We start from the raw sequence: 27,923 nt of genomic DNA on the forward strand, positions 1-27,923 counted from the left end.
ACCCCCATTGAAAATTAACAGAAGCTTAGTTTCAAGATTATAAACAACTTTCGTTTAACGAAAAACTTTATCGTTGAGGCAATTTTTTAAATTTTTTTTTTCAAAAACTGCCTGGCTACTGGGGCTAGGGAACAGAGTTGCAAATGATCATTGTCAGACAGCCAATATCAGTCAACTTTATTACTGCTTGAATTTCTATGTCATGCGATACTGACTGACATTTTAGCTTGGTCAGCCTCACTAAGGAACATGACTTTTAGTACTTTTTCGGTTTGAGAAATTTGTGATTTGTTATTTTGCTACAGAGCATCCTTCGAAAAAAAAAAGTCTCAGCTATTTGTGAAACAATTTTGGAAAGATTTATAAAAAAAATGTTGTAGCTATGAATCAGTCACAAAATATTTAAAAATTTAGGATACATATTTTGAAGTGTGTATAAAAAATATAGCCGAGTAATTCCTGAAAGTCGTGTTCCTTAGCCTCTGTAGTTATGCAATTTAAGGAAAAAAATGTCAAAAATTCTCCTTAACGATTAAGTTTTTAGTTGAACAAAAGTTGATTATAATCTTAAAACTAAGCTCCTGCGAATTGGCAACGAAAAATATGGGGGGTTTAATTTTCTGTAAAAAATGTGATGAAAACAGGAAACGGGAATCAAGTATTCCAAATCTTCCCTATTATTTTCATATTATCTAAAACCAAATATTTGAAAAATCTATTGAATTTGCAATTAAACGCAACTGAATCGGTTGAAAGATTTCTGTATTCGACGAAATGGCACGCGTTTCAGATTGAGTGTTAAATAACAGTGATGATTAGATTAGAAATGTTAGCCTTTTTTTTAAGTCAAATATATTTTTTATCTTAAATTTATCAAAAAAGCGATCTTTGAACGCAAAATTTGTCATAATTTAAGCTTGAAAAATGATATTTAAAAGAAATCGGCTGAAGGAGACCAAAATTATTAATGAAAAACTAAGTTGTCAAATTTCTTCCGAACAAAATGTCAAAAAATCCCATAGAAACTTCAGGCTCGTTGAGTGACCTCTTTCCGTTGTCCGATCTTGCCAAAAGTTGACATGGGAGCTTGTACTAGTCCTAGGACCAATTTTAGTCAGTAGCGCATAAGATGTTACAGGTTTTGAATTTCCCGTTCAAATTTGGGGCACTCTTTCCAGCATTAAAATCAATATTAATTCAAAAACATTTTTGAATGTGAATCAAAACTATTCGAGAAAACCATAATTTGGAGATCTAAGAAGTAAACGGTTTAAGATCATCGTATAAAAACGCCTCATTAGAACTGTAAAAAAACATTATCTTTGTTAAAACCAGCCCTCGATTTCAAGATGTCAAGTCGTCAAGGTTAACATTCATTGAACCACGTCTCTCTGTATGCATGCTTAACATATGTTTGGCTCAAATCATGACTGAAATTCGGAATAATTTACCTACTACAGCAGAGTTATTCCTGACAGGAACAGCAAGAAAACGAGGTGACAACTCACCGAAAGTTGCCACTAGTTCTCATATGTTATACATATGAACTTTGCTGGAGCTCTGGTAGGGTCGTGAATTTATTTTCTGTTTTTTTACGCTCACTTTTTCCCCCCTTCGCAAGGAAACTGCCATAGAGAAAATCTCCGCTGCGACGACCAGACAAATGGCTGATGGGTGGCAAATGTTGATACAGTCGGGCACACAGAAAGCAAACATCATGTAGCAAAACATGACGAAAATGTGATGCGACAAGTGAAACAACCTCTCTCTAGCTCAAGATGGAATGGTTGCGTGGGAAAATTGACTCCTTGGAAGAGAGATGTCTTGGAGTTTATTGTTTTTTTTTTTGCGGAAAGAGTATCTTGCAAGTTTTTTCATCAAGAAGACTACATTTGAATACAAAAACATGCTCAATTATTGTAAATATGTATTCTAAAATTTAATATCAAAATACACCGGTATAGTTTAAAGCTTGCAAATTCAAACGCATCGGAATGTTAAATTTCAAATGGAAATCCCAATTTAATTTTATTTTTGTTTTAATAACTCAATCGAGATCCAAACCGTGCCAAAATTTCCATGCTTAGGACGAGCGAATTTCCCAATTCACAACAAGTTCGACAAAGAGCCGAGACCGATAACGAGACGAGCGACGACAGTAATTATGGAGCAAAACGGGCTAATAAAAAAATAATGTATTGTAACGGCCCAAAAAATGTCTCGTACACGCGCGTTCACTGCATATTTCATGCGTATGAGCTTCGCGTGCTTCTCATCAATTATTCATGTTCCGTTTCATGTGGATGTGGGTGTACTTTTTGTGTGTTGGGTTGGGAAAAAAACCCCAGCCACTTTTACTTTCATCTCGAACCGGGTTTTGAAATCTCCTTATTCTTTGTTCCTTCCGTTGCTCGAAAAATGGCGAATGGGTACGAGATGTTTGTGTGCAGATCCCTTCGGTTACAACTAAAGCTCTTCCCCGGGGGCGCTTTACAAGAAAAATTCATCCGGGGGTTGTTTGCTGGAGAGAGAAAAAGAAGAAAAATCAAGGCTAGATTAGAGTTTTTTTTCTAAGGGTGGTGATCTTCGAAAACCTCCCAGCTGGAAGTGTGGCAGCGTGTGCAAATTTTTCCTTCGCCTTCCTCCCCCGCCTAACAAGCTCTTCCGGTTTCCGGTGTGTAAATCCGGTCTAGATCCATGGTTTGAGCTTGTTGAAAATTTTATCCTATTTCGGCATCCTAGCAGCGGCATGTCGCGTTGCCTGCGGATAAAGTTGTAGCTATTCATTCATGAGCCTTTTGTTGTTTCACTTTTTGAAAATAAAATGGAAAAAACGCTCAGGAACCAGATAAACCAATGAATTCCAAACACGAAACCTGAGCAAATCTGGGCACGTACGCCCTTTTGGGCTGACACGGTCTATTCATTACGGTAGGAATTTTCGGAGGAAGTTGTTTTTCAATGTCGTAAAACTATGGGAATTATTTTGATGAGGAATTCATGTTCCGATAATATGGATGACTCCGGTTTTTTCGTGAGAACTGCCGTAAGGTTAAGATTAAGATGTACCCTGTATAACCCTGAAAAAAAGAATAAATTTAGAAATTTAGATAAAATATAAATCAACATTACGAAAATGAAAACATACATGTGTTGAATGTAGATACAAGTTGAATTTGACAGTTGGATTACTTATTTAGTAAATAACACTAGTTTACAAAATTTTAAAAAAATCGTGAACTTGATTAACTGACCAACATTTTTAATGTAAAATCGGGCGCTGAATCCGAAAATGAAATTCAAAAAAATCTTAGTAGAACCGTTTTTGAGTTATGCTCCAAATATGAAATTTCGAAAAAAATTAAAAAGTTCTTGTATTTAGATTAAAATATCTCGGACGGCATAATAGTAATTTGAAATCCCTCTTTTCCATATTGAAGGTGAGTAAGTTTTCTATCGATCATCTCAACACTGTTTTTGCGTTTGACCAACAGTATTGTTGATATTAGTGACTTTATGAGAAAAAAAATTATAAAAAACGCATTTTTTTAGAGAAAATTTTGTTTCAACGAAAGTTTTAGACTCAATGGTAGCATTTAAAAAATCCGCAATAACTTTTCTGTTTCAAATCCAATCGAGTAACAGTCTTCGGGTGAAATATTTGTCTCGACTTAGGCTTTAAGAAAATCAACCATAAAAAACAATCAGCTAGTGATGAAAAAAGTTATTGATGAAAAACCAGTATTTTTCGTAACTTCCTGGCAAAATACCTCAAAATTCTATTCACGTTTGAGACTTAAGCAACCCCTCCCTATGGTCAGATCTTCCTTAAACTTGGCACATGACCTTCTGGTAAGCTAATAAAAAATTTTGACTTGGAGCGAGTGAGATTTATCATGTTTCGTTCTTCCTATACTATGATAAGTGTACTGCGGTTCGTTAAATTATTAAAAACTCCGAAAATTTCAGTTATGGTAAAGTAGCCATAACTTCTTCAATTTTCAACCAATTTTGATAAATAACCACTTGAAATCTTTGTTTTAAATTGACATTTAAGCACAAAAGAAAATTAGATTTTTTAAATGCTACCATCGAGTCTAAAACTTTCGTTGAAACAAAATTTTCTTTAAAAAAATGCGTTTTTTATAATTTTTTTTCTCATAAAGTCACTAATATCAACAATACTGTAAGTCAAACGCAAAACCAGTGTTCAGATGATCGATAGAAAACTTACTTACCTTCAATATGCAAAAGAGGGATTTCAAATTACTGTTATGCCGTTCGAGATATTTTAATCTAAGTACAAGAACTTTTTTATTTTTTTCGAAATTTCATATTTGGAGCATAACTCAAAAACGGTTGTACTAAGATTTTTTTGAATTTCATTTTTGGATTCAGCGCCCGATTTCACATTGGAAATGACCTTCAGTTTACTGAGTTCAAAAATGCTGTAAACTAGTGTAATCAGATATTTTTGTGCGTTATTATAACTTTAAATCACAAAAATATCCAATCAAAGATTGTTTTGTTTTTAAGTATTAATATGCAATGATCTATTTTATTTTGAAAAAAAAAAATAATTTTTTTCATATTTTAAATCCATTTTGCAGTGCCAATGAACGAACTGGAATATATGGAATACATAGTATTTCATAAAAATAATCTTGTTTTCTTTGGATGAACAATTAACATCACTTGTTTCATAATGCTTTAAGTTTCAGAAATCTAGGAAAGGAACTCAAAACTAGCAAATCAGAATTCGACCGTTAAATATACAGCTACAGGGGTCCTCCTGAAGTAGTATCTCGAATAAGTTCGCTCTATCATACGTTTAGGGTATGTACACTGCAAAAATAATAAAAAATCCAAAAGAGTAAAGAAAACTTTGTAAAATACAAAAAACTGCATTCCAGATTGCTTGGTTTATCCGGGTTTGCCAGATTTTTCGAAAAATCAAAATCTTAAAAAACACTTCTTTTCATAGTGTTTTGTTTTTTGATGTTGTTTTTTTCAAAATACACGTGCAAGCATATTTTGGAAATGTAAAATTTGAATTGAATACCACTGCTGTGAGTCAATAAAAACTATTTTTTATGTATTCGTTTTTCCTAAGAAAAGCCTAGTTATAGTGATTTCCTAGTAAATCTAACCTATATAATGAATTAAAAATTTCAAAGTCCAATGTCTGAATTTTGTCAGGTTTTTTGGATTTAATTGCCAAATTTTTCAAGCCCGAAAATGCTGTGTAAATTTTTTGAAAAGCTTAGATATGATATGACGTAAATGATATATTTTTTTTCTTAAAGTGTTTTTCAAATAATGAAAAAGCAGAATGTCAGGGGCTGAGTTTGATTATTCGAAAGAAAAGTAATATTTGATGTTATCCTGACAAGCAACACCAAACACGATTAAATACTTGATTTCAAAAGGAGGTTTCAGGCGAGTATACTTCCTTCGAGCCAACTTCATATTAGATTTGTTCGCTACAAATCATTTGAGAATACAGAGTTAGAATTTGGCAACATTCGATTTTGGCAATATCCGTGCAAAACCGTTCGTTTTTCGCATCATCCAGAAACCATGTTTTCTGTCACTTTTTATTTTCAATTCAAATTAATCAAAATTTATGTAAAACATGAATTAAGCTTTTTTTTTGGCCCAATTATATTGGTTTTCAACAGTAAAAACAATAATTTTTCGTTTTTTTACTGCTTAAAACAGATATTGAAAATTGAGCCAAATTTTAAAAAAATGCTAAAATTATGTTCTCTCTAAATTTTAAATATTCTGACATAAAAAAGTGACAAAAATACCGTTCGATTTTGGCAATATTCAATTTTGACATCATACAATTCACATGCGTGTAGTAAAAATCGAACGGGATCTGTATTGTTTTTGAGCTCTTTGATAACTTTTCGGGGAATTGCATACTCTAAGGCGCTTATTACGATAACTGTAAATTACATTATTTTTATAAAAGTTCAACCCATTAGGGTTAATCTTACTCAAAACTGTAAATTATGATTCAAAGATGCCTTCGTGAGTACGGCATATTGAGGTAAGGAATTGGAAGTTTTTGTAAGTTGTATTTCTTTCGTATTTCCTATATACGATATGGAAACCATATTTCATAAACTGAAACAAACAAGTTCATTTTTATGATTCAAAAGCTCTCATGAAAAGAGTATACATTAGACCGCTGCAAGCTTTGTATGAAAATTTCAAATTCTTAAATTTATACACCTCCCATAACTTTTTTTGATTGTTTCTGCTGCCAGAAATAGCAATAAAATTTTTGGAAGCGATCCATCCAGTCCTGAATCAGCGCAACAAGTTTTAATTTTGTATGGAAATTTGTATGAGAAATCAAAATTTTTCATTCAAGAATCGTCAGAGCTGTACTGAAAAATCTAAAAAATAGAACTTTGAATGAAAAATATTCCTTGATTCTTGCAGTACAAATCATGTGAACAAACCACAAACCTAACTTTTACCCCAGGAATAATATTCGATGTAATACAAAATTTTTGTTTTTAAAATTTTTATTTTTAATTTAAGCGTTTTTGACTGCTTATTTGAAAGCTGTTAATCCGCAGGATGAGAATCAAAAATCTCAAAAAACTGCTTTGCATAGCCAGGAAATTTATTAATTTGTATAACATTTGCGAAAATATTTCATGAAATTATTAGAAGGTCTAGCAAGCAAAATCTGATATTTTTAAATACTTTTCAATAGATTCAGATTTTTTATTTTGAAATGGTTATAACTTTTTTCATGAAATTCTTAGCTGCTTGTCATGTCAGCAAAAAATGAAGTTTAAGAATAGTCAAAACTAAAAATTGATAACCAACTTCATTTCAATCTTATTTGGATTTGGATCTTTTCTGGATGATTTAATGTGCAAAAATTTCTTCTTCCATACAAATTTCCATACAAAATTTAAACGCGTTGCGCTAACTCAGGAATCAACCAAATCATCTCAAATTTTACACTGATTCTTGGTGGCCCAAAAGGCATCGAAAAAACATATGGAACCAAAAAGTCATTTTTTGCAGCGGTCTAGTATACATATTTCGTGAAATTTCACAAAAAAACAAGAGCACCGTAATCTGGGGTAATATTGATCACTTTTTTTTCAATATTTTTCGATTATTTTTTTTGTAAAAGGGAATGTGGCATGTTTCATATTTTTAAAACCAATACTGGACTCCTATGAATGTAAAACAAGGATGCAGATATAGATAAGAAATAGATAAGACTACTTTAAATTTGATTTAAAAGTCGATTTCGTCTCTGTTTTGAATCTGATGCTTTGGGGTAACACTGGTCAGTAGAGTGCCCCAAATGACCCGACTTTCGAAAAAGTTATGCGCTGCAGGCTAAAATTGATCCTAGGCCTAGTACAAGATCTCATGCCAAATTTGGGCCAGATCGGATCACGGGAAGGGGTCGCTCAACGAGCCTGAAGTTTGTATGGGATTTTGAGACATTTTGTTCGGGAGAAACATGAAAAACCAGTTTTTCATCAATAACTTTGGTTCCCGTCGGCCGATTTCTTTCAAAAACGGGTTTTCTTAAAGCCTAAATTATGAAAAACATTCCATCCGAAGACTGCATATCGATAAGAGTTAAGACAAAAAAGTTATTAGACTTCCAAAATGGGCTAACTTTTTTTACGGTGGTATTCATCACTGCTAATGAGGCGTCAACAAGTTCGACCGCCCCGACTCATTTACAGTGATGAATACCATCCTTAAAAAAGTTAGCCCATTTTGGAAGCCTAATAACTTTTTTGTCTTAACTCTTATCGATATGCAGTTTTCGGATGAAATGTTTTTCATAATTTAGGCTTTAAGAAAACCCGTTTTTGAAAGAAATCGGCCGACGGGAACCAAAGTTATTGATGAAAAACTGGTTTTTCATGTATCTCCCGAACAAAATGTCTCAAAATCCCATACAAACTTCAGGCTCGTTGAGCGACCCCTTCCCGTGATCCGATCTGGCCTAAATTTGGCATGAGATCTAGTACTAGGCCTAGGATCAATTTTAGCCTGCAGCGTATAACATTTCACAGGTTTTGAATTTCCCATACAAATTTGGGGCAGTCTACTGGTCAGCCTATATTTTCGACGGTTTTTACGAGTTTTCTTGATCATAAAGGATACAAAACACCTCCATAATATTTACAAATGCAAGTTTATAAATTTTACTTGGCTTTTTAAAGTTTTCTTTCAAAAACATTTAAAATCGAAAAAAAGATCTATTAAGGTGCAAACATTTAGAGGCAAAAATTAAATTAATTGTTAAATAGTTTGAGCTACAAAATACAAATGAAATTTTCTTTCCTACATTTCTTTAGGCCCTCCTTCTATTTCCATTTTATTTTTTTCCTCAAAGTTAATCATTTGATAGGATTCCTATCCATTTGTCCAATACGGGCTTATTTTTGGAAAATGTCCTTATTTTTTTTAAATAGAAAATTTATCACTAAATGACTATAAAAATAGCACTTTAAATATACATATACAAAGAAAAAAAGTTTTATCTTTCACTTTCAACAACCCGTTTGCATCTAAATTCTTTTTGATATCATCAGGAGAGCTCTTTGTTTGCGAGCCTTAGAAAACAAAGATATTTTAGGATTTTGAAATTACATTTTTACGAACAGAAAAATAATTCAAATACAAACCAAATTTTGCCTTTTTGATACTCAATAAATATGCTTTCAAATGTAGAAAACAGTTTTCAAAAATTCAAACTAAAGAATGAGTTGCTGATGATCATGTGCTAAAATTTATTGTTGGTCAAAGTTTCCCCGGTGATCAAAGTAACCCCGTTTTACAGTACGCCCATTTCTTGTTTTGATACATGTACTCTTAAAAGAGTACGTATGGTATTTCTAGGGGCTCCTCTAACCCTAGAGTGCGCATTGAAGAACGCATCACTGTGGGCTGGTAAATCAGTACCATTTCTTTTTAAAACCTGACAAAATCTGATTTCATATTTGTTTAGAACAAAATCTGGACAGGATTGAGGAGGAGCACCTATTTTTTTTAATCAAAATTAAGCCCAATCTGGTATTTTTCAATAATGTGAATAAATCCACGAAAATGCGTTCTACCTGGACAGAATATTCTTTCAATCGGGCCAAATCATAACTTGCTTCACTTGTCCACTGAAATGCCTACTTGTGGCATCTGATATGCTTACCCTAAAATAAATAAAACATAACTTTTTCTTATGAAGTATATCCTCCGTAATTATAAAATGTAACAATTTTTACGGTTTTTTAATGCCTAAGTTTTAAAAACTGTTTTTGGAAGATTTTGGCGTTCTGAATTTGAATCATATGCTAGATTTTGTCTATCAACTCTTGAATCTATTTTCTGTCTTCCATTAAATCAAGGATTTAGATTCTGCCTAGATAAACGGAACCAGAGATATATAGCTTTTTTGAAGACTGCAAGACGATTAGACTTATAGGTTGAATCCAAGCAATTTGGGTAAAAATTTCATAAAAATTTAGTCAAAATTTCTGTATTTTTAACCATTGGAAAAAATAAACAGTAAGAAAACTCCGATAACTTTTTCCTAAGAAGTCAAAATTACTCGTGATCCTCGGGAAAGTCGATCATTTATTATAAACCTCTAATTTTCAAATCCTTGTAATCTTTTACAGTTTTGCCAACAATGTGCACAAATTGATTAAATGAATTTCGACCCATTTACAAAAATTTATTTTGAAAACACGAGTTGCTTAAAAAAAAAACTATTACATATTTGGAATCAGCGCCTCCAAATCAGTCCTTAAGTTCTGTATACCTCGGGAAAAGGTAAAAATTTTGTTGCCTTGTATAAATGGTAGAATATAAAAACATCTCTCATGTTTATTGCATTGCACAACGTTAAAATTTTTCTATAATTTGTGAGGAATTTTAAAATTATGCAAATACATTAATTTTTAGTTAAATAGACATTCCATTAAAAATAAACATATTAGTTTTTTTCCATGCAATATCCGGGCTAATGCCGGGTATTATTGAAATAATAATATGCAGAATTGTTGTGAGCATTACACTTTATATACTTTACACCCTTCTTCCAAAAATCAATTAAAAATAATCTATAGTGGCTAAAACTGGACCTATCGCAATACTGAGTTTTTCAGATTTTATTTTTTGAGTTTCCATTCCAACTTCAGTCTTAGATTTGAAATCCGAAATAAAACTTTTTTAACTGATTTACCTGAAGTTTTAAACTATTGATTCTGAGGTTCTTCTATTTTAAAACAACCTATACTAAAGTAAATATCTTGAATTCAGCAATTTTTTTTTCCAATTGACAATACTTCAATTATTTTTTCAACCTAAATTCATTCTCACAGCTAAATTGCGAATTTCATTGATTGATCCTCAATATAAGATTTTTTTTATTTTTTCAATATTATCTTCTTCCAGAGTTTGCAATAGATATTTAGAGGGGCCTATTCCATAACTTTTTGACTGAGGAGTTTGTGACTAAAAACTGTCACCTCAGGTGACTGAGTCACTTGAAGTAACTGAGTGACTCAGGCCTCTGAGCTCGTCGAAATTTTTAAGTCTTGTGTTGTTTCTGCAGTTTCACGATTTTTCAAAGTTTTAAGAACTCGAGATCTTTGTAAGAGATCTTGAACTAATTTGGATTACAAATCTGATGTATTTTTTTTAAAGATTACTGATTGTGTTTTGAATATTTTATTTCAATTTTATTTTATGTTATCTTGAAGATAGTCCCGAATGCCGCAAGATGGTAAACTGTCATAATATACAAAAAAAATTAATTATTGAAGGGGAAAAGCAGAAAAAAACGAAATCACAATAAACAGAATGTCTCGGAAACGAAAAAAAACGAATAAATTATACCTACCTACATAAATCCTATCGAAAAGAAACACAAACGATAAAAAAAGTTTAATCATAACACAAAGGTTGAATTGAAATGACACAACATTTACACAAAACTGGCTCAAAACAATCAAATGTAATTCAAAGGGTGTTCAAGATCAAAAAGTAGACAAACTAAATTGCGTGGAAATCGATTTTTTGTTTAAGAAAAAATCTAAGTTTTCTACAAACATTTACCTTGAAGAAACGTAATTATGCCACATATCGTCTGACTTCAATTTGATTTTGGCGTCAATTTCATTAAGATATTGCACGGTCATTGAACATGATTAGTGTTGTTGTTATTAACCCTCCAAAGCTGTTCGGGTCAATATGACCCGAAGCGCACATTTCAAACATCTTTATCATTATTCCAATATACTGATGAACTGGTTATTTTGACAGACCCAGAATGTTCTTTAAAAATAATAATCAAATTAACGCCAAGAAATTAAAATTTTATTTTTGAAAATCGGTTTATTGGGAAATGAAATACAGCTAAACAAAGCCAAAATTTTATGTCGTTTTTATAAAGTAAGATTTTTTTTCTACCGGAAGATCTGTCATAGTGGTCAAAACTTTCATTGGACCCCAACATATTTTTTTTACATTGTCAGATAGAAGGATTATTAATGATTTCAAACATCAATGTAATAGTTAAATACAGAAAAGCTGTCAGTAGTTATGAGTATTTTAAAAATAAAATTGATTTTGAGGAAGAGAAGCGACAGTGACGACGAAAAAATGCAAATGAAATGTGCGAATAATGAAACTGTTTGAATTTTATAATTTCAAGAAATTTTGTAGTAACTGATTCAGGAAACGTAAAGAGCAATTCATAATAATGTACGTTTCTATTATATAATTTGTGAAAAGTTTATTAGTTGTAAGTTTTTTTTGTTGTAATTAGTTTTAATCTTTTTTTTTGTGACTCGAATGAACACAAAGTGTTTAAAAAGTCAGAAATAAAATTTAAAAAAAAAATTGATTTTTCGGACTTAAACTTTCCGAACCAGCTTCTGATGATCTGGTAATACATATCGACTTTATTTGGAAATAATTAGTAATAAGAATAAATTTTCTACACCATCATCAAAATCGGTTAACATTTACAGACAGGAGAACGAAAATAAACTACAACCCAAATTTCCCCGAAATGGATATTTAGCGAACGGCTTCGGAAGGTTTAGTGAACGAAGATTACATTAATTTATTGGGATTTCAAATAAAACACCTCATTAAGAGCAGTTATTTAAGCTTGACTGTTTTTGTGCAGTTGTTAGAATGGTTTGTTTTTTGTGTTTTTACTTTATTTATTTATACGGGTTTGGGTTCCAGCAGATGAAAATAATTTAATTGATGAACGTTATCGATAGAGCATTTTCAATCTTTTGACCACGTTCGTTTATTTTGCACACCGTATGCGAAATCAAAACTAATTTTGATTTCCCATGATGAGATTTTACTTAAGCTCAACCAAAAGTAAGGGATAAAAGTTAATCTAGCAATTTATTGGCACTGCATTTGCTTTCGTAAAATCATATTTTCACCATAAAAACAACCACCAAACGACTATCGCTGCTGCTTCTGTTTTAGTTCGCTCCTAATACGTAACTTAATACCGCGGGGGATTTTAACTTTCCGCTCCAGATATCCAGGCAGCAACAGCAGCAGCAGCCACACATTCACCGTTTAAGCCGACATAAACAGTCTTTAAAATATCATACACTTCGCGATAAAAACAATCTCCTCCTGCTCCTTTGTAACGATCACTGCTAGGTGGATGGGATTGCGGAAGGAACATACTCCGCTTAAAGCGCCAAGCAAGACAAGAAGTTGTTTTGCATGCGAAGTAGCAATGTCGTTCGATGCCCGACGAGACTCTCAAGGCGAGTTTGGTTTTTAAAGATCGCGATTCCTTCCAACCGTAGACAGAGTTGTAAACTGGCACGATTTAAAAACAAAAACTCTAAGAAAAATCTTTATAAGGAAACATCTGATCCGAAAGTAAAAAAAAAGAAGGAACCAACCCAAAAACAACACTACCAGTTCTCCTCTCAGTTTCCAGAAGCTACTTAGTTTTATTTAAAAATTGCACAAGTTATTTTGTTTCGGTGTTTCTAATCTTCCTGGTGTTCAAATGGTAGGTCTCACGGTAAGAGTTGGAAATTGTCCCACCAAAAACTTGTGCCTGTCCAACAAGGGCTAATGGACAGAATTTACGATCGATCGATTTTATCAAAATGCGTTCATTTAATTTGATGTGGTGAAATGTGTGGGTCTGACCTTATTTTTCAGCTTTCCTTATGTTTGGTGAGTTGCTCCCACGATGACGGGTATCCTGCGGTGGTGGTGGCGATGATGGTGGAGGTGGCGGCGACGATGGTGGCGGTAGCGGTGGTTAAGTTGATGCGTGCACGTCTTACTCCAGCTACTAACTCCGAACCAATTGGCGATGGCTCGGCTTGCTCCGAAGTTCACTGTCGAAGATGTCGGCAATTGACGACCGACAAATCTTCGGCGAAGGCCGTGGTATCCTTCGCTGGCCCACGATGCGACGGAGCTATCCCAACTCTGCAGGCGAACACTATGTCCGAACCCCAGAGCCGTAGAATAGCTCAGGCTGAGCGACCGTAGTCACCCAAAACCCTACACCGTTGCTAACACCTTCACTTGAAGGAATGTTAGTCCTTCAAGAAAGATATACATTGATCGGGGTTCTATTGAGAAATTTAATTGACCACCAATTACCTGAACTTCGAGCGGGGAATGGCCACGGGGTCACACGATTGGCAGTGACCGATTGCAATCACTCACCACTGGAAAAATTTATCTTTATTGCCTAATTACTCCTTTATTACTTGAGGATAACCTACGTGATTGGTTCCGAAACGGCTCACACGGGCCTGGTTCACGTTCTCACCACGTTTATTTAACGATTTGTTAAATTCGTTTTCTCGATTACTGTAATTTGTAACTAACTTAATTTTTGTTTTTTTTCCTTTTCAGGTAAGTTCCGATACTTACATTAACGTATCGACGGCTTAAATTATATCGAATAACTTCGAAATGCTATGCGGGGAACCACTTAAATATTTCACTATCAGTTCCCACATGGAACGCACAAACCGTTCACTATACCAGTCGATTCGAGAAGAAGCCAGTAATGTAGTCTCAGGTCGTTCCCCCCCGAAAGTATAAAAAATGTATCTCAATCCACTACTACAGGTAAGTGCCTTTTTCAAAAAATTCTCTTACTTGTTAAAAATTTGATTGGCTATCTGCCAGCATTTTATCAGCGATCAGATGTGTTCTGCTCCACGGTTGGAACGAAATGAGTGGTTCCCTAGTGACCACTAGGAGCGCTAGCAACATTAAAAGGCACTCGAATAGACCTAGCTATTTCCCCATACAAGACGGTGTCTTGGCTAAACAGGGAACTTTAGCAAAAGTATGTGTCAATGCGAGGTGATTTGGATTCTAGCAGTTTTCTATTCCATAAGCTTTCTTGTAACTTGTTACATTTCCCCCGTACTTGGGAAAAAAAATTCTAAATTTTTTTTAACGGTTTATTTTTACCGTTCAACTAATTTCGGCAATAGTTTAAATACAAAAAATAATTACTTACATATTGTTTTCATTCAACTTTTTTCGGCGGCGGCCATCTTTAATCTCGTTGGTATCGATGATTATGCTTTCCATTTACACGAATTTACTTTGAATAGTTTTAACTCCACTTTTTTTTCATCTTTTTCTCTTCTAATCTTTTAACCATGCACTTTTTCAACTCATATCGGTTATGATTTTTTTGTATTTATTAGCTTTGGACCCACCGTTCTTCATTTTTTCCTATATATTCGGCCTCCAAGACTCTCATCGAACCACCATTCGAAATTATCTGGTTTTTTTTTAATTTTTGCATCCACTCAAAATTCTTTCAAACCTGTTTTTTTTTGTTAAGGTCACCACTTAAACGGAACCGCGCGCGAATTACATTCTGCGCCTTGAAACTACCGATTTTACTGAAGCGGCCTTTTCGACTGACAGTCCGATTTTTTTCTACCTAGGTATCCCATACATTACGTCACTAAATGAGAGTGTCCTTAAACTATGTTCCAATTTCCTACTCTTTTCGCCGGGTTTTCCATGGCTCACCTCTGTGGTGGGATTTATTTCTTATTATTCCTACCCCTCAACATAATTTTTGTATAGATCCTTATCCTACCTGCGATGTTTTCTTGTGACGTTTCGCTTTTCATCGCCAAGTTCTTCCGAGCTGCCAACCAATACCGAACAGTTTCCGTCGCGATTTTTGGAGTTCGAATTCGTACACGCGAGTGATTTTTGTTTTTTCTACGTTTAACTTCGGTAAATTGAACGGGTTTTTCCTCAAATACTGTTCGAAATATTCTTCTAGTAATCTTTATTACTTATCATCATGCGCAAAGGGGGTACGGATTGTGTCAACATCATCATTCTTCGTTTTCTTCAAAGAGCTGAGAATGAATCGCGAATCACTGTACATACCAGGTATTTTTTCCATATGTGTTAGTGCTGTGTTATTTTTTCCTTTGCTTAAGTGCTTCGAATGACCTTGCCCTTGACCTTTTGTTATGCATAACGAATAGGAATCAAAACAAAACCCACATTTGCTCAACTGCATCCTAAACTGTGTGCTAGGGTTTACAATGCAGTTTTCAACTTTTTCCATCAATAAAATTTTACCAATTTTTAATTTTTTCTTAATTAATTTTTTTTTCTTACGCTGTTCCGAGCCATACATGTTTACCATTTATGGTCTTTGCCACATTACATAATTCAATTTTTAGGCAACCATCGACCTAGTATAGCATATAGGACATGGCTGTAGATAATTGGTCATAATCTGTTGCCTCTACAGACTCGCACCTTATTCGAACCTCTACTTCCCTTTCTCGATATGTTTTGCATATCACTCCAGGTATGTTTTATTTCAGCTAGGCTTTGCCTCATATGTTATCATAGCCCGATGGGTGCCCGTTTAGGTGAACTTATTTTATTTCCGTTGTAAATCTGCTGAACGGAAAACTCCCAGTTTTTTTCCTTCCATATCTTCCAATTCGTAGCAGTGAGCTCCGCGTTTTGCTACGACTCTTGCTTCGGTGTATGCCTCAGCTAATTTTGAATTGAAACCTTTTAATTTGTTAGATAATGTGTAATTTTTCTTAAAGACTATCTCTCCTAATTTAAAATCTTGTGTATTTTTAGATGCTCTTAAATTATAATATTTCCCATACCTCTGATAGGCCTTCTTCAAATTTTCTTTCACTTCAAGGAATATGTTTTTCATATCCCCTCTAATTTTTTCAGGGTCATACTCAATTTCTGAAGCTGTTTCCCTTATTTCTCCATACTCTTCTCCCGACCGAATATAGTTTCTACCAAAATTTATGAAATATGGAGTGAAATTGGTAGATTCATGTACCGCTGTTCTTATTGCATTTGCAATCTCTTGTAAATTTTCATCCCATTTATTTTGTACTCCTCCCTTTAAAAACGCCCGAATTGCAGAGACGATAACTCGGTTCACCCTTTCTGTGGGGTTATTCGCCGGATGGTAACTTGCATTGGTCCAATGGTTAACTTTATATTTGGTCATTAACCCTTTAAACACCGCTGATTTAAATTGTGGTCCATTATCCGATATCAAAATTTCCGGCACGCCAAACATTAAAAATATCATTGATTCTAAAAAAGTTGTTAATGCAGTAGTTTTGGCTTCTCGCATCGGCTGTACAATCACAAATTTCGAGAAATGATCGGTCAACACTAGCAGCACAGTATTCCCGTTTTTTGACCGCGGAAAAGGTCCCATGAAATCAACTGAAATAACTTGCCATGGCATTTCAGCTAACTTTGGTTTCCCCATAGGTGGTATTCGGGCTGTATTTGGGTGTTTAGATTTCTTGCACGTGTCACATCCTCGACAGTATCGCTTCACCTCTCCTTCCATCCCTGGCCAATAATACTTTTCCTGTATTTTCTTCAAAGTTTTGTATGCTCCAAAGTGCGCAATATTATGTTCTGCTTCTAGTATTTTGATTTGATCTGCTTTTGATGGCATGAGCTTCCAATCATATCTTGGATCCGAGGGATTTCGGGACTTTACGTATTTGTACACATGATCCCGAATGACTCTAAAATTAGAATATTTTTCCTCATTATTCTTGATTTTAGTTTTGAGTGCTTCTAAATCTAGATCTATGGTCAATGTGTCGACTTCCGGTATCGCTCTTGACAACGCATCTGCCATAATATTGAGCTTTCCTTTCCTGTATTCTAAAGTCATTTCGTACTGTTGTAATTTTAATGCCCAACGAACTAGTCTTGCCGAATTTCCTTCAATGCTCACCTGGTTAAGCCATTTCAAAGATTGGGCGTCCGTTACTACCTTGAAGTGGGTTCCTTCCACGTAATGTCGAAATCTTTCAATTGCTAAAATGACTGCTAAGCATTCACGTTCTGTTGCTGAATATTTGCGTTGTGTAGCCGAAAACTTCTTCGAAAAGTATGCGATTGGTCGCCGTACACCCTCCTGTTGTTGTACCAGTACAGCTCCCGCGGCCACATCTGATGCATCCGACTCAATTGTGAATTGCTGGCTAAAATCTGGATTTGCTAAAATTTGATGAGAAATCAATAGACCCTTTACTTCTTGTAAAGCTTTATCTGCTTCTGCCGTCCAGATAACTTTAGATCTCGCTTTTTTTAACAAATCTGTTATCGGACTAAGAATTGTACTATAGTTTGGCACAAATTGTTTGTAGAACCCTAACATTCCCATAAGTCTTCGCACTTCCTTGACTGTCTTTGGCGCTGGATAGCTCAAAATTGGTTCTAATTTTGAACTATCTATTGACAATCCGTCTTCTGATAGATTGTATCCCAAGTAAGATATTTTTTTTTGACAAAATTTAGACTTTTCTACACTTATGGATAAATTGGCTCTTCTTAATCTTTCACTTATTGTTTTCAACAACTTCAAATGTTCTTCCATAGTCTTTGAAGTAATCACTATATCGTCCAAATATACAAAAACTCGAGGTTCTAAATCGAACCCCAGCACTTTGTTCATCAGTTTGGTTTGACTTATCGGAGCTCCAGATAGCCCAAATGGCATCACTTTAAATCGGTATAGGGATTTACCCGCTCTAAATGACGTATAATCTCGGCTTTCTTCTGCCAGTGGAATCTGCCAATAAGCTTTCGAGAGATCTATCGTCGAGAAATATTTGGCTTTTTCTATCCTCCCCAAAATCATTTGCATATCCGGAAATGGATATGCTTCTTTTTTCGTTACTTCGTTGATTCGGCGACAGTCCAAACAAAGTCTCCATTCTCCTGAAGATTTTTTTACGGGCAATAGCGGGTTACACCAATCCGACTGTGACTCCTCTATTACATCTAACTCTATCATCCTTTGTATTTCTTTCTCCATTTCGTTTTGGATTGCTGGTGACCATCTATACCTAGGAGGTTTCTTTGGTTTCTCTCCTTCCAGAATATCAATCCGATGTTCCATTAATTGAGTACGTCCCAGCTTTCCGTTGCCTTTCAACTCCTTCACTATTTGTTCTAGCTCCAATCGTTCTGCTTCTGAGAGTTCGTGCTCTGTTTGTATCCGCTGTATTTCGACATCCTTTGGAGGTTCAACCGATGGTAAGTCAAGACTCCTATCTTCCTCCTTCTCTTCTGGCTTCTGGTATTCTTTTGTTGGCTCTAAAACAAGGTTTACTTCCTTAACCTCTTCTACAAAATCATTTTCTAATAAACTGTTGGATATTTGACCATGTTCCACTTGATTTATGTCTAAAAGCGCCAGGCGACCATTTTCTTCCATCGCAGGTGAAATCTTAAACGACTCCCAAAAATCGTTTCCAAGAATCAACTTCTTCGAGATGTTAGGAACTATTAAAGTTGGAATAACCTTCGTTTTTGACCGAAAGGTGTATGGAATGTAAATAACTTTTAGACACTCATGTGATGTCCCGTCCGCTGTTCGAATTTTCAAATTTGTGGAGCTGGTTCGAAATTGATGTTTTCCTATTAGTTTCTCATCACTTAAAATACTCACTGCAGCTCCTGAATCCAGTAAACCCTCCAACTTTGTTCCTAGTATCGTAACTTCAATATGTGGACATCGATTTTCGCGTACATGAATTGTCAACACTTGTTCAAATTTGTCGAACCTAATTGGTTTGGGAGACATCAGCTTCCTCTCCGAAGGAATGCTCCCTAATTTCCTTCCTGGTACTCGTTTTTTTGTTGCTCATTTCTACCCCTCCTGTGATTTCCTGGACATGAAGATGCTACTACGTTTTGATGACCACAAATATGGCAAAATATTTGTTTGCTTCGTTGACAATTCCTCCAATAATGCCCGAATTGCTTACAATTCCAGCATAAAATCGCATTCTCTCTTCCATCAACCGGCGTGTTAGTTTCTGGAACATTTAGTCTCATTGGTTTTCTGCTAGGTCCTCCAGCAATAGCGTTCACGTCTTCGAACCCATAATTATTTGTATCATCCTGTAGATCTACCTCTTCCAGACAATTAACGTTGAATATTCGATTCCGTTGGCTGTATGCTTTGTAGACCGATTTGTCTAGATCATAGCAAAGACTACACAACACTTCCACGTCTATGTTCGTTGTGTTTATAAATGCTAGATGTGGTCGGTACCAGTCTCTCATGTTCTCTATCAGTATATTTATTTTCGCCTTATTGTCCAAGGGATTCGACATTTGTTGGCTTAACCGTTCGATTTCACTAACAAACGTAATGAAGGGCTCGTGAGGTAACTGTTTCCGATCCCGCATTTGTTGTTCTATGACCTTGTCCTTATTTGGAACTTCGAAACGTAAACGCAGATAATATTTAAAAAGCTGCCACGACGTGAGTTTATTACTAAATGTGTAATACCAGCTTTCAGCTTGTGATTCGGGTTTGAACAAAAAAATTGCGTTTCCCAACAGCTCGATATCCGACACCTGGTTATTTTTTGCTAACACTTCTACTCTTTTGATGAACTCTTCTACCGACATTCCTCTAGGATCACCGCTGTATTTTATTTGCCATTTATCAATTGGAATTCTAAATCTTGACTCTATAGGTATGTTGCCTGTAAATACATTTCTATTCGACGTTTGCGAGTTAAAATTTTCTGTTTCTCCCACGCGTTGCTGAGCTTGTTGTTGTCTCTGAAGTCTCTCATCGTCCCACGGCGGTATTCCATTGAAATAGCTCTGGGATTGTTGGTGATTCATTCGATTTCCACTTCCGTAATTAGGTGGATTCGATTTCGGCCCACTTCCGAAATTCCTCAATGCTTCTGGTTCCATCCGAACGTCATTTTGCTGTTGATAGAACCTTCTTGTTCGGTTTAATTCTTCCACCATCTGTTGTTGCTGTCGGTCGATTTTATCCTGAAAAATTTGAAGATTTTGCATCAATTTTTCGGTCATTGTTTGCATCTGAACCGCCAGTTCTTCTTGTACTATCCGATTGATTTCTGTTACATCTCCTTTATTAACTGCTTGTCCTTTATGCTGCTCTTGATTGCTCTCCTTTTGAACTTCCTGTCCGTTTCGATTGATTGGCTGTCCTCTTTCCTCCCCTACATCTGTCAAATCCATTAAGTCTTGAACCGGAAGTCTTACCTCGTCGTTTTCTCGTCTGCCTCCTGCGGCGCCTTGTAGCCCCGTTTGAGTTGATGTTTTTTCTTGATTATCTGCTCTGATTTCTGAAGACCTGGGTACTCTAGCTGGTGGTGGAAATCCCCAAAGTGAATCAGCTCCTGTTGTGTTGTTCCTATTGTGCCTTGAATTGATCATTCTCATTCTAGAAACTCTTTCTTCGGGAATTGCATACACATCTAAAATCAAATCTATTTCATCCAAAAATTCTTCTTTCATGTTCACTTGATGTTCATCCACTGCATTAGATCTTAACACTCTTAACCTAAGGTGACGTAATCTTGACAGAAGTGGTTCCCTTGTCCCATTACGTTCAAGTTCTTGCCGAATAGTAACTAGTTTCATCTGTATTACCGTGGAATCAGCCACAATCGTTTTTTTCGCGTGTAATAATCTCGGTTCCATTATCTCTTCCGTTTGTGCTTTTCGCAAAACTTCCCTTTGTTCTTCGATCGAAATTCTTGACGAATACAAATTTCGAATATTCAATTCATATTCGACTTCATCTGGGAGCAGGTCATAAGGGTTAATATAAGTCCCTAGACCAACTTGTTGAACAGCGTAAGCCATAATAAAATTTCTGAATTATCTCTCCAAAACCTTTTTGATAATCTAAGATTGCTGGATGTAATAAAAATTGTTATGAGAATAATTCGACTTCCTGATCAAGTCTTCAAAATCAAAATCTATGCTACAATTTATTTCAATCTTTCAAAGCTATTCTCACTCTTAATTCTTAATTCCGGTTTCTGCATAGAATCAATATGACACTGTCGTTTAATTCAGTTTTGTACCTATCTATAGTAAACCTTACTAAAATACCAAAAAAACCATTAAAAAAAACCATAACCGAATAAGTATCAAATAAAAATATTTTGTATCAATTTTCCAATACCAATTGCCGATCTTGTGCATAAAAATTCTCTTCTGCTATAAATTATGTGATATGTAAATAATTTCCTTTTGTATATGTATCTCAATCAACTCCAACAAATTTACTTTAATTCTTACTTCAATCCAACTCAAAAATGTATATTATTCCAAAAATATAAATACTACTAAAACTTAACCCAGTTGGGCGCCAATGTAACGATCACTGCTAGGTGGATGGGATTGCGGAAGGAACATACTCCGCTTAAAGCGCCAAGCAAGACAAGAAGTTGTTTTGCATGCGAAGTAGCAATGTCGTTCGATGCCCGACGAGACTCTCAAGGCGAGTTTGGTTTTTAAAGATCGCGATTCCTTCCAACCGTAGACAGAGTTGTAAACTGGCACGATTTAAAAACAAAAACTCTAAGAAAAATCTTTATAAGGAAACATCTGATCCGAAAGTAAAAAAAAAGAAGGAACCAACCCAAAAACAACACTACCAGTTCTCCTCTCAGTTTCCAGAAGCTACTTAGTTTTATTTAAAAATTGCACAAGTTATTTTGTTTCGGTGTTTCTAATCTTCCTGGTGTTCAAATGGTAGGTCTCACGGTAAGAGTTGGAAATTGTCCCACCAAAAACTTGTGCCTGTCCAACAAGGGCTAATGGACAGAATTTACGATCGATCGATTTTATCAAAATGCGTTCATTTAATTTGATGTGGTGAAATGTGTGGGTCTGACCTTATTTTTCAGCTTTCCTTATGTTTGGTGAGTTGCTCCCACGATGACGGGTATCCTGCGGTGGTGGTGGCGATGATGGTGGAGGTGGCGGCGACGATGGTGGCGGTAGCGGTGGTTAAGTTGATGCGTGCACGTCTTACTCCAGCTACTAACTCCGAACCAATTGGCGATGGCTCGGCTTGCTCCGAAGTTCACTGTCGAAGATGTCGGCAATTGACGACCGACAAATCTTCGGCGAAGGCCGTGGTATCCTTCGCTGGCCCACGATGCGACGGAGCTATCCCAACTCTGCAGGCGAACACTATGTCCGAACCCCAGAGCCGTAGAATAGCTCAGGCTGAGCGACCGTAGTCACCCAAAACCCTACACCGTTGCTAACACCTTCACTTGAAGGAATGTTAGTCCTTCAAGAAAGATATACATTGATCGGGGTTCTATTGAGAAATTTAATTGACCACCAATTACCTGAACTTCGAGCGGGGAATGGCCACGGGGTCACACGATTGGCAGTGACCGATTGCAATCACTCACCACTGGAAAAATTTATCTTTATTGCCTAATTACTCCTTTATTACTTGAGGATAACCTACGTGATTGGTTCCGAAACGGCTCACACGGGCCTGGTTCACGTTCTCACCACGTTTATTTAACGATTTGTTAAATTCGTTTTCTCGATTACTGTAATTTGTAACTAACTTAATTTTTGTTTTTTTTCCTTTTCAGGTAAGTTCCGATACTTACATTAACGTATCGACGGCTTAAATTATATCGAATAACTTCGAAATGCTATGCGGGGAACCACTTAAATATTTCACTATCAGTTCCCACATGGAACGCACAAACCGTTCACTATACCAGTCGATTCGAGAAGAAGCCAGTAATGTAGTCTCAGGTCGTTCCCCCCCGAAAGTATAAAAAATGTATCTCAATCCACTACTACAGGTAAGTGCCTTTTTCAAAAAATTCTCTTACTTGTTAAAAATTTGATTGGCTATCTGCCAGCATTTTATCAGCGATCAGATGTGTTCTGCTCCACGGTTGGAACGAAATGAGTGGTTCCCTAGTGACCACTAGGAGCGCTAGCAACATTAAAAGGCACTCGAATAGACCTAGCTATTTCCCCATACAAGACGGTGTCTTGGCTAAACAGGGAACTTTAGCAAAAGTATGTGTCAATGCGAGGTGATTTGGATTCTAGCAGTTTTCTATTCCATAAGCTTTCTTGTAACTTGTTACACCTTTTGGGAAGGTATCATAACCAGAGAGCGCACAAGTGTGAAATGTTTATTTTTTTATGGCACACACACGGTTGCGTTGGTATTTTACAAAAAAAAAAAATGAGAAAACATTCTGTACCGCTGCTGCTGGAAAATTTTGCCCACCCCTTCATGAACCATAGAGGGAAAACAGCGTAAATTTTTTCTTAGGAACTCACCCTCACACCCTCAGAGAATGAAAAAAAATGGAGAAAAAAATAGAAACTTGTGCTGCCCAAGTGCGTTTTACGTACAAATGTAGGACACATACAGACACAGCATAATTCGAGTGTGGGTACTTGTCTCGTTGTGCAGACTAACGGGCCGATTCCCGGGAGCCTGTTTTGGGGAGGGCCTCTTTTTTTCCTTTTTTTCTGTCCTCGCGCCGCTTTCCGTCTTGTTATCGTTGCTATGAGGATCTCAATTTCTCGGAATTAGAGCGAAAGAGCACTCCATTCTCATTACTTTAACACTTTATTTTGGAACGCGAACGACCGCCGACGACAAAATACGTGGGGGAAAACAAATAAATAAAGAGGGATATGTGCGTTTGTTACTGCAGGGCGTTTTGTTGGCTTCCTCTTAATTTGGGGAGCATGGAAAAGCGCATATTGTTCTTCGGTACCTACACTTTTTTTGTGATTTTTTTGCTTTGGTAAATGAGAACTAACGGATCTCGGAAAATGTGAAATGTTACGAACACTTTTTGCAGTATTCTTAAACTGATAGGGTTAAAGTTAGAGCAGAAATTTGGAAAATGACTTATTTCTCAAAACAGCTCCAAATGTTCACAAAAAATATAAAAACGACCTTGAAGTAGTATTTAGAACAAAAATTTTATAAACAACACCCAAAATTTAGCCTTTTTCCAATCATGAATTCTCAATATTTCTACGCCATTGGCATACGATATGAACGCCAGCGGCGATGATTCGATTTGAGATCGTGGGCATTAAAGAATATACGAATCAACCTATGGATGGAATTTTTCATGGATTTTGATAGTTTCAAACTGAAGATGACGTGAATCGATACCAGGTGCAATTTTTCTATGCTGACCCTATATTTTAATCTGTTTTTTTTTTATCCATGATTTAATTGTTAGCTTAAGAGGGGAGTAGGGTCTAACACTTTCAAAGAATCGATTTTTTTTTATTTTCTTATTGTAAAACATTTCAAGAATGTTGTGTCAAATTTTCAAGTCAATCGAAGCAAAACTGTGGAAATTATAGGCCTTTATCTCCTCTTATCTAATACTGCAATAATTCTAGAGCAGAAACTTTAAACGCGTTTTTCTCGAAAGCACATTTTTAAAGTCCGTGGACATCGTCATTTGAAAAATACTTCACCGATTCTTTTCAAATTTGGCACATATTTGCTACATATGAAAAACCAAACCCCAACGATTTTCTTTTTTTATTTTTTACTTTGGGGAGATTTTACTGATAAAAAATGGATGATTATTTCGTGAAAAATCGTAGTTTTTACTTCAAACAGCCACAAAAATTTCATAAAAAAAATTTTAGTTAAATAAAATCGTTGGGGTCCAGAAAAACATCTATTAAAAATATATTGCTCTGATTTTTGACTTCAGATGATTGTGTGCTGAGATACAGTGTCCACCGCAAATCCTGTTTTCTAAAATCCTCGAACGTGCTCCGTCACCGGCTCATTTTTCCATATTTTTCTACGAAAAAAATTCCAAATGTTCTTTTAACAATGCTTTGTATAATGCAAAAAATTTGAATACATTTGTTTGAACGATAGCTCTAAGAAAAATTCATGAAAACCCTACTCCCCCCTTAACACATCTCATAAACGAGTTTTAAAACACTTCTGTATGAAACGGGTTTTTATAGAAGTCGGTTCTCTTATAAGATGCCATGGTATACAGTTGGCTATCAATAAGACAACTAGTTACATACCTCATCGTGATTTTGATTTTTAATTTTTAGAATATCTTAAAAACGAAAAGGAAGGGGAACGAACCTACATCAATATGGAACTCGTTTTGCAAATAAATAACTTTGGTTGGCACCGTCGCATAATTCTTTGTTTTATCGAGACATTCAATGCTCTTCAAACGGAAATCAAAAAAGAAAATAAATTTCAAACGTTTCAAGATTAAATGTTTTACATTAGTAAAAGTTGATTTTAGTTTATTTTATGTTTTGAATGTGAGTAAGTTATAACATAAACAGTCCCAAATAAAAAAAGCAAATAAAATAGGAAATGAAGGGCATTCACAGAAATCCAGCAAACTAAGAAATCGACCAAACATTTTTCTAGATATTCCAGGGTAGCCAGCGGGTTTCCATTTTAAATTCCCGGTTTTTTCCTGGTTATTCCTAGTGAGGTTTTATGTTTTTCACGGTTTTAAAATACACTGCTTAAAACCTTCTACAAGATTTATTGCACTAACAAATAGATATTTTATTATACTTGTAAGTGAAAGTGTGCGAAAACAGAAAATTCTGTTGTTCGAAAGTTATTCACTGCAAAAATTGCGATGAGACTTGTTGGATTTCGTACCGATAATAAAGTTTTTCAATGTTGAAAAGTAAAAGGATAAGAAAGTGATTCTAATATCCCATTTATTCAACGAAAATTGTCACCTTTGTTTAAGTCTTTGACAATAACTTTATTTTAACTTTGACAACTGTTTTTAACAGATACTTCTTTATTTTTATAATTTAATTTTTTTGGACATCATCTTGCAATCTTGAAGTACCGCATTGCATATTTTTATAAGCACATTATTATATCATGTAGTACACCTATGTTAAAGTTCTGCATGTTAAATTCTCTGAGAGATTTCAAAGTTCGTTCAACTCACAAGAAACGAAACCTCCATTTGTCAATAAAACAATTTTGGGGTTCTAAGATTTCAAAAATTATTTAAAATTATTTTGAGGAAAATAGATTTTCCGAGACATAGGGGAGATAAGGGCATAACGAGCAAACAGGGCATTATAAGCATTACTCTTTTCTACGAAAGTACTTATTTTCTTAAATAAATTTTCATGAGAATTTGTTTTGTACTTCCTATATCTAGCATTAATGTTTCACAAAAACAGGAATATCCTTATCATCTTTACAGAGATATTTAAAAAAAAATAACAGGTAGGTTCTCAAGTAGCGAAAATATTATAATTTTTGAGCATCACGAAATAAGCTTTTATGATCTTAAAATCACCTTTATCTATAATGTACGCACTGCAACATGATGTACACATTGTTTTTCAATTTTCACCATAATAAAATTTTCGATTTTTCACTTTAATCAATTTTAAAACACGTTTTTACTTATCTTTGTTGACTAGGGGCATACAGAGCACCATATTATCGAGGCACGATGGGCATTTTCTGCCGTAGAATCTAGCAATTGAAATAATTAAATTGATTTATAAAGCCACAAATTGACTAGTTTACACCCGACGATTTAGCCTATTGGTAAGGTGTCGGAGAGATAATCAAAAGACTTCAGTTCGATTTCTGTTCTAAGTAATTTTTTCCATTTACAATTCATGATTGACTTTTTTCTATTGTTACAGTATACGGCTAGTAGCATCATCCGCCAAACAAAGTACATAATGTATGAGCGTGCGTGAATTTTTTGTATTCTACAAACAGACCTAGATTATTTTGTTATTGCTTTGTTTGATGAATCTACGACTCACCTGACTTCATCGAGTTTAATTCGCTGCTAGATTCCCCGGCAGAAAACGCACATCTTGCATTAATGTTAAGTTGCATTAATTAAGTTTGACTTTCAGCTGGTTGAAGAATTAATCATTTTTTTTTTTTTGAATAAAAAACTTTAATTTTTATTTATTCTCCCCTTCTAGATGTTTGGAAAAAAAAAATCAAAAGTCGAGTGATAAAAGCAGAATTTGTTATTTATTCCGGCCTAATTGTCACCATTCAAAGCAAGCCAAATCGTAAAAATTTACTTTCTTAATTGAACTTATTGAGGTGGCTAATGCTATTCATGCGAAGTTAAACAAGGAAAAACTGATATTCACTTATCAGCAGCTTATCAAGATTCTTTAGTTTATTGTAGAAAAAGTTCATACATGCGAAGTCTGTGATGCAAATAACTAAGAATAGGTACTTAAAATTCAGGAAAAAACAACTACGATTTATAAGTAATACACGTTCTGGTGTTTTAAAATTTTCTTAAGGCAGCCCGTTTATTTCTGAAGACAAATTTGTGATTTGTTATTTATGTTTTTTTTCCAAAGGGAGGAATTAATTTGAATAATTAGTATGGCAATCGAGATCCAGTATCAATTTAAATTTAAGTGAAGTACCTTCCACACTTTCCCCTTTCCAATTTATGTAACATTCGCTCCAACTGGGTAGGATATGTGTAAAATTCTTAATCATCGGGAATTTG

Source organism: Uranotaenia lowii, chromosome 3 (genome assembly GCF_029784155.1).
Source record: "Uranotaenia lowii strain MFRU-FL chromosome 3, ASM2978415v1, whole genome shotgun sequence".
Classification (NCBI taxonomy): Eukaryota; Metazoa; Arthropoda; class Insecta; order Diptera; family Culicidae; genus Uranotaenia; species Uranotaenia lowii.